Source organism: Mus caroli, chromosome X, assembly GCF_900094665.2.
Source record: "Mus caroli chromosome X, CAROLI_EIJ_v1.1, whole genome shotgun sequence".
Taxonomy (NCBI): domain Eukaryota; kingdom Metazoa; phylum Chordata; class Mammalia; order Rodentia; family Muridae; genus Mus; species Mus caroli.
Window position 1 is genome coordinate 1,893,877 of NC_034589.1, and position 7,788 is coordinate 1,901,664.

General features: G+C 46.3%; 1 non-coding gene across 1 annotated transcript; it reads right to left on the reverse strand.

Moving 5' to 3' along the window:
- Positions 1–3,701: 3,701 nt before the first annotated feature.
- LOC115030253 lies at positions 3,702–3,808 on the reverse strand. Its single transcript, XR_003835845.1, has one exon. It is a non-coding gene; the product is annotated as a U6 spliceosomal RNA (small nuclear RNA).
- Positions 3,809–7,788: the final 3,980 nt, after the last annotated feature.

The following is a 7,788-nucleotide window of genomic DNA, read 5'->3' on the forward strand; positions in this document are numbered from 1 at the left end:
AAAAAAAAAAAAAGCACACTTTGGGAGCCCTGGGGACAACAGAGACTCAAGTTCTGAGGCAAGGTATAATGAGATCCAGAGATGGGAAATGGGTGTTAGGAAGGAGGAGGGGTACAGGTAAAATAGGGGACTTGTTTTGGGGGGTGGTATGAGAGGTTAGGATGAAACAGACAGAAAAAGTCCCTATAGCATGGTGATCAAGAGGCAGAGCAGGCCCAGCTATGGTGGGCTACACCTGTAATCCTAGCACTCTGGAGGTGCAGACAGAATGATTACAAGTCTCAGACCAGCCTGGGCTACATAGTAAGATCCTGTCGAAAAACTAAGGTGGAGCACAGTGCTGGTACAAGTCCATAGTTCCAGCACTCAGTAGGCAGAGGCAAAAGGACCCCACAAGTTTGTGGCCATCCTGGACTGCATAGCAAGTTCCAAGACAGTCAAGACTACATAGACAAATCCTATCTAAAAAGATGAATACAGCCAAGATGAGACCCTGGATAGAAGACTGGGGTTCAGAAGAGGACAGAAAGTACAAGGAGACAGTCAACGGTATAGAACAATAGCTAGAAGGTATGACTGAGATAAGCCAAGCCAGTGAGCAGGGAGAGGGAAAGGGCAGCAGGTTCAAGGCGAGGTCAGGAACAACAACAAAAAAAGACCAGGGCAGAATGAAGACAGGGATACAGTAGGTGCTGCTGAGACAGAAAAAGGAAAAACTGCAGGAGACAGAAGAGGATGTCTAAAGGTAGTGAGCCATGATGGAGATGAGCAGTGGCGGGGGAGACAGTAGGGGGGAGCATTACAGAAGTCAGAGGTCAGCAATCAGGATAGAACTGGAACAAATTAGGGTTACAGAGTGTAAGCGCATTTGATTGGAAGGGATTCAGAGACTGGATAAGCATTTTAAGAACAGTGTGGTCAAGCATCAGATCAGAATCTGAGTTAATGTTGTGCATTGAAACAAGGGCTTTGGAGATAGGATAGGGTCAAGCAAGGAAGGATTTGGACCAAAACCAAACCTGGTTGGGGTTGGGAATCAGAACTGGGCGGACAAAGAAGGGGTTCAAGATCACACCACGCCAAAATATAGTTAGGTCAGGGATAGAACTGAAGGTTCTGGGCCAAGGTTGCCAGGACTTTGGGGTTCAAAAGGGATGTCGTCAGGTCAGACAGGGGTCAGGGGTGGGGGCAAAGGGTCAGAGGGTGTAGGTGCGCGCGCAGGTCCATCCTTGTGGGCGTTTCCAGGACTCGTCCCGCCCTGTCCCCACCCTTCTTCTTCTGGCAGGAACGGTTACTTACCGAGGGTCCTCGCACTGCCGCGCAGGTGGGGTCCGTAGGAGGCCGAAAGGGATCTAGTGGGCGCGCCTTCTCGCGCAGCGCCCCGCTCGTTCCTGGGCGCGCGCCTCCTTGCCTGCTCCCTACCTCTGGGCCGCGTTTGACCGCACACACAAGCGTTCGCCTTCAGAGGCAGATGGGGGACCCCCGGATGGTGGGGGAGGTGCGGTGGCCCCGCCGTGGGCGGCGGCCCCGCGCCCCTCACCTTTAACTCAGGACGTCCGTTTCTGGCTGCACAACCACCTCCGCCGCTGAGCGCGAACCTAGGGGGCTGGAGGACGAGGGGGGCGGGGCGCAGGACCACAGCAGCGGCAGAGACAAAGTGCGCAGGCGCCAGCTTGGGTCTTAGGTTTTCCTGCTTTGGGAGCACCAGGAATGAAGAAGAAGCGGGGAGTTTGTGCGCACGCGCTTTTTTGGGCGGCAGAGCTTTAAGCCACACCCCCTAGGTGAGCCGCCCTGATCCTCTGACTCCAAGTCACTCTTCCCTAAGACAATATCCCAAATGCTATGGATAAGCCTTTATCATGCCTCTAAAGTACTCCCAAAAGCTCCTATTGCCGTCTCCTAGATGCTCCCCAAAACGACCTTCCATCATCCTCCAAATTATCTCTCCAAAGTATTGTCTGATCTCAAGCAGTACCTTTAGGCTAGGCAATTCTCTGCTGTCATTGGCCTGCACCAAACACATAATTCTCTTGATCAAGCATGCAGAAATCATTTGTTGACCCTAGGTTAGACCTGCAAGTTAGCCTCCATGGCTGTCAAAATTGTATGCACAATTTGTTTTTCATAGCATGCCCTTAGAGTGTGTGCTTCAAGCTACACTCCAGTAGCCTCCAAATCTCTCTTTACATTTGAATTGCACCCCCAAATCACTTCCCATAATTCCCTCAACTGTTAATCCCAAAAAGTACCTCCAGTCCATCCTTCATCAACACTCAGTTTGCACCAGTAAACTGCCATCCATAGCCTCCGAACTATCCCTTCTTCACTATCCTCAATTGACTCTCGAAGCCAATGACTTCTAAACAGCATTTATATTAACCATTCATTCATTTGCGGTACCTAGAATTTCAGGAACCCAAGGCCTCTTATGTAATAGGCTAGTATTCTACCAGTGGGGAAAAAAAGCCAAACTCCAAATATCATTCCTAAATCCTAAATTCATGGTGTGTGGGAAACACCTTCTGTATACCCCAAACAGTATAATCTCCACACCACCCTCTGTCGATTCTGAGTGGATTATCCAAGAACCTGCAACGCCACTCCAAAGAGCTCCAGTTATGTTCAATATAGACTCCACCTGTACCTGTAATTGCTTCCAACTGTCACTGCTTTTACTGCAAACCATGCTCCATGGACACCCCACCAAAACAAACAACTTTCCACTAACAGACCATTCCATCTCTATAAAACTTCCTTTGCTGTTTGTTTGTTTGTTTGTTTGTGGGACAATGTCCCATGAGGGACAGGCTAATTCTCAATTCTAAGTAGTCAAAGATAGTCTTGAGCTTCTGATCCTCCTACCTTCACCTCCTGAGCCATAGCTCTCGACTTTCCCCTACTGTTAAAGACAATTTCATATGGCCTAAGAAGACCTGGACCTTGCTGTGTGACTGAGGATGAGAGTCAACTCCTGATCCGTGGAGCTGGAGAGATGGCACAGATGGTTAGGAACAGCGACTGCTCTTCCAGAGAACCTGAGTTTGCTTCCCGGCATTCAGATGGTGGTCCTTGCAAGTGGTGCTCACAGATACATGCAGGAAATACAGTCATACATGTAAAAACAAAAGAAATAAAATTAAAAGCAACTCCTTAGCCTCTTGCCTCCACCATCCCAGTAAGGTCCCAATCACACTCCTAGACAACCACAAATCAACTGTCTATGGATTCGCTTTATCCTAGACATTTTATATGTCATTTTTATTTTTGTATATGAGTGTTTGGCCTGCATGTTTGTATATATGTGTACAACATGCATTCAGCACCTGTGGGGGCCAGAAGAGGGCAGCAGCTTCCCTAGAATTGGAGATACAAATGGCTCTGAGCCATGGGAGTCCTCTACAAGAGCAGCAAGTGTTCCTAACTGTGGAGTCTTCTCTCTAGCTCCAATATGTAGATTGGAGGGTGGGGGTTGTTTTACTTTGGTTTTCCAGACAGGGATTCTCTGTGTAGTCATGACTGTTCTGGAATTCATTTTGTAGACCAGCCTGGCCTCCAACTCAGAGATCCACCTGCCTCTGCCTCCTGAGTGCTAGGACTAAAGGTGTGCACTGCCACCCCATCCCTCACTCCTACTCGGGGCTGTAGATGTTTTAATGTCTAGCTTAGCATAGGCTTTTGGGTGGTAATGATCATTTTTTTTTTTAAATATGGAACGCTTCACGAATTTGCGTATCATCCTTGCGCAGGGGCCATGCTAATCGTCTCTGTATCGTTCCAATTTTAGTATATGTGCTGCCAAAGCGAGCACGGTAATGACCATTCTTTGAGACATGGTCTCACACTGGGTCCCAGGCTAGCCTGAACTCTTCATGATGCTTCTGCCTCAGCCTCTCAAAAGAGCTTTACCATAACATAGGTTTTGAAGGTTTATACCTAATGTAGTGTGTACCAAGTAGTCTCTTCCTTGTTCTTTTCATTACTGAATATTAGCCTAATTGATGATCTACTAATTGTACCCCAAATCACTATCATCTTTCAGCTACAAAGCAGAAGGGCTCCCAGAAATCCACACACAGACACACAAATATACAGAGAGATTTTTAAATGTTAAAATAAAGCCTAAAAATAAACACAAAAACAAAAACAAACTTCCAAAAATATCCCAAAATGCTTTTTAACAATACATAACATCACTGACTGCAAACTACTTTTCAATAATTATGTCACCTCTAAAATTACCCAAGAGCCCCAACTCTGCCTATAAATACTCCCTAACTCCTTTCCTGGGTCTCACAACTACACCACAAACTGTAAAACTGTAATCCCAAACTAAACTACACTGTTTAATTCTTTTCATGCCTAACTTGTCTGGCCCTCCGTGTGTGTGTGCTCGCTCGCGCACGCGCTCGTGCATACATCCTTTATCTATGATTTATTTCTGAGATTCCTGCCTTTTTTCCTCCTTTCCTTTCCTTTCCTTTCCTTTCCTTTCCTTTCCTTTCCTTTCCTTTCCTTTCTTTTCCTTTCCTTTCCTTTCTTTTCCTTTCCTTCTTAAAAAAGTTTACTTATTTATGTGAGTACACTTTACCTATTTTCAGACACCCCAGAAGAGGACATTGAAGAGAGCATCAGATCCCATTACAGATGGCTGTGAGCCACCATGTGGTTGCTGGGAATTGAACTCAGGACCTCTGGAAGAGCAGTCAGTGCTCTTAACCGCTGAGCCATCTCTCCAGCCTCCTTTCCTTCTTTTCTATTCTCTTTTTTGTTTTGGAGAAAGGGTCTCACTACAAAGCACAGGCCGTCCTAGAACTCTGTAGCCCAGTCTGGCTTCTGCCTTTGAGCACTGGAATGAAATGTGTGCACCATGATTCCTCCCTTCTTCTCCTCCATCTCTGTAGCTCTCTCTTTTGAAACAGGGTCTCCACTAGTTCAGGCTTGTCTCAAACTTGCCAAAGGTCCTACTGCCTTTCTGCCTCCTAAGGGGTGACATTACAGACATTTACCACCATACCAGGAAGCTTCCAGGCCACCCACCCAGGAGAACAGACCATGGCCACAGGAAGAAGAAAGACACTGTCTCAAGAGTGGAAGAAAAACACTGACTCCTGAAAGCTGTTCTCCAACTTCTGTATGTTTACTTCTTTCTTTCTTTTCTTTTTCTTTTTTTTTCTTTCTTTCTTTTTTTTTTTTTTAAGACAGGATTTCTCTGTATAGCCCTGGCTGTCCTGGAACTCACTTTGTAGACCAAGCTGGCCTCAAACTCAGAAATCGGCCTGCCTCTGCCTCCCAAGTGCTGGGATTAAAGGCGTGTGCCACCATGCCTGGCTGTTTACTTTATTCTGAACACACACACACACACACACTTTTAAAACCTTAAAACCGGGCTGGTGAGATGGCTCAGTGGGTAAGAGCACCCGACTGCTCTTCCAAATGTCGGAAGTTCAAATCCCAGCAACCACATGGTGGCTCACAACCACCTGTAATGAGATCTGATGCCCTCTTCCGGTAGCTGTCTGAAGACAGCTACAGTGTACTTACATTAAATAAATAAATAAATCTTAAAAAAAAAAAAAACTTAAAACCACCAGGTGTGGTGGTGCACGCAGAGGCAGGCAAATTTCTGAGTTCAAGGCCAGCCTGGTCTACAAAGTGAGTTCCAGGACAGCCAGGGCTATACAGAGAAACCCTGTCTCAAAACAAAGAAACGAAAACCAACCAACCCCCCCAAAAAAAACCCCCCAAAATCCTTTAAAACCAGTTTTGTGCCATCTATACCATGCCCCAAGAATTCCCAACTATACCCTAAAATTGCCCCAAGTTGCAAGTGTGCTACTTGCAACTGTCCCCTATTTACAGTCCCAGTCTCCCAATTATACACAAACCAGTCTCCAGTGAAGCCACATCCCTTTGATAGTTCCAACAGCACCCATGTACTTTCCAGTAGTCCCCAATTATGCCCTTAAATTTCCACCAGTGATTCCCAAGCATATCTAAGTGCCTCACAATAACTTCCAACTTCACACCCCAAAGCTTCAGGGTTAGCTTCTCTGTGGCTGCTGTAACTCATCACCATTAGCCTGATGACTTAAGACAACAGAAATTTGGAAATCTTCTCTTTCAAAGTTCTGGGAAATAGAAATCTAAAATCAATTTCACTGAGCTAAAATCAAGGTGTCACCAAAGCTGTTCTGGACTCTCTAAGAGAAAAGGTACTCTTTGTCTCTTCCAGCTCCTTGTGACTGCTGTCATACCTTGGCTTGTAACCCTGTCACCATAATCTCTGTCCCTACTTTATCACTTCCTCCATGTCTGTTGGTCAGACCTGCTTCACTTACCTTTCTTTTTTTTCTTTTTTTTTTGGGGGGGGGGTTGGTTTTGGTTTTTCGAGTCAGGGTTTCTCTGTGTAGTCTGAAACTCACTCTGTAGACTAGGCTGGCCTCAAACTCAGAAATCTGCCTGCCTCTGCCTCCCAAGTGCTGGGATTAAAGGCGTGCGCCACCATGCCCAGCTTTCACTTACCTTTCATAAGAACACTTGTGGCCTGGTCTACAGAGTGAGTTCTAGGACAGCCAGGGCTCAACAGAGAAACCCCGACTTGAAAATCCCTTTTTAAGAAAACAAAACAAAACAAGAGAATACTTGTGGTTACAGTTAGGGTCTACTTGGATAGTGCAGAATAATCTCCCCAATTCAAAATCCTTCATTTACAAGCTAAGACTGCTGATGTATGCCTTCAATCCTAGCTACTCAGGAGACCGATTTTTTAAATCACGTAAGCACAGGAGTGTGAAGCCAGCCATGGCAGCATAGCAAGATCCTGACTTCTCTAAACCAGGCATGAGTAGTGCACAGTTTCAATCCCAGCACTGGAGAGGCAGAGGGGGGTGGATCTCTGTGAGTTTGAGGCCAGCCTGGTCTGCATAGAGAGTTCCAGCTAGAGCTATGCAGTGAGACCCTGTCTTAAACAAACACACAAGTTAAATAAACGTTTAAGGCAAGCCTCTGATTTAGTCACATCTGCAAAGCCCTTCTCATGCTCTCCCTCCCACGCTCGGTCTTGCTTTCAGGTCTGCTCCCACTACTGCTCTCTCAGTTGTGATATAACACACATGAGGGCCAGTGGGCTGGCTCAGTGAGTAACAGGCCCTGAACCCATGTAAAGGGAGAAGGTGAGAACTGACTCCTTCAAGCTGGCCTCTGACCTCCATATGACGCACGCACAAATATATACAATGCACACTATATGTGAATAAACAAACACATAATTTTCCCCAAGGGCTGCAGGGTGTGATAGCATACCACCTCTAATCCTGGCCACTGGGAAGGCAGAAGCAGGTGGCTCTCTTATGAGTTTGAGGCCAACCTGGTAGTCTACTTAGCAAATTCCAGTCTAGCTATCCATAGTGAAACCCTAGCTCAATAAAACAGATAAAGGAAGAAAAGACAGTAAAGAAAAAACTCATGGTTCAGGACAAAGGTAACTCTAGGAGGGAAGTTTCTACACTCCCCAATGATGTTATAACTACCATAAATACCTACTGCCATTCTGTCATGCCCTGGTCTCTCAACCAGATTTCCAATCTTACCCTCATAGGTTCCCACCTCATCTGGAAACTCTGGCTGGTCCCTTTATTTCCTTGACAGACCACTCAGCTAAATGATGGCTGCTCAGAGACCTCAGCCACCCTTGATCACAAGGCTTATGTACCCTGTCTTAGTCAGGGTTTCTATTCCTGCACAAACATCATGACCAAGAAGCAAGTTGGGGAGGAAAGGGTTTATTCG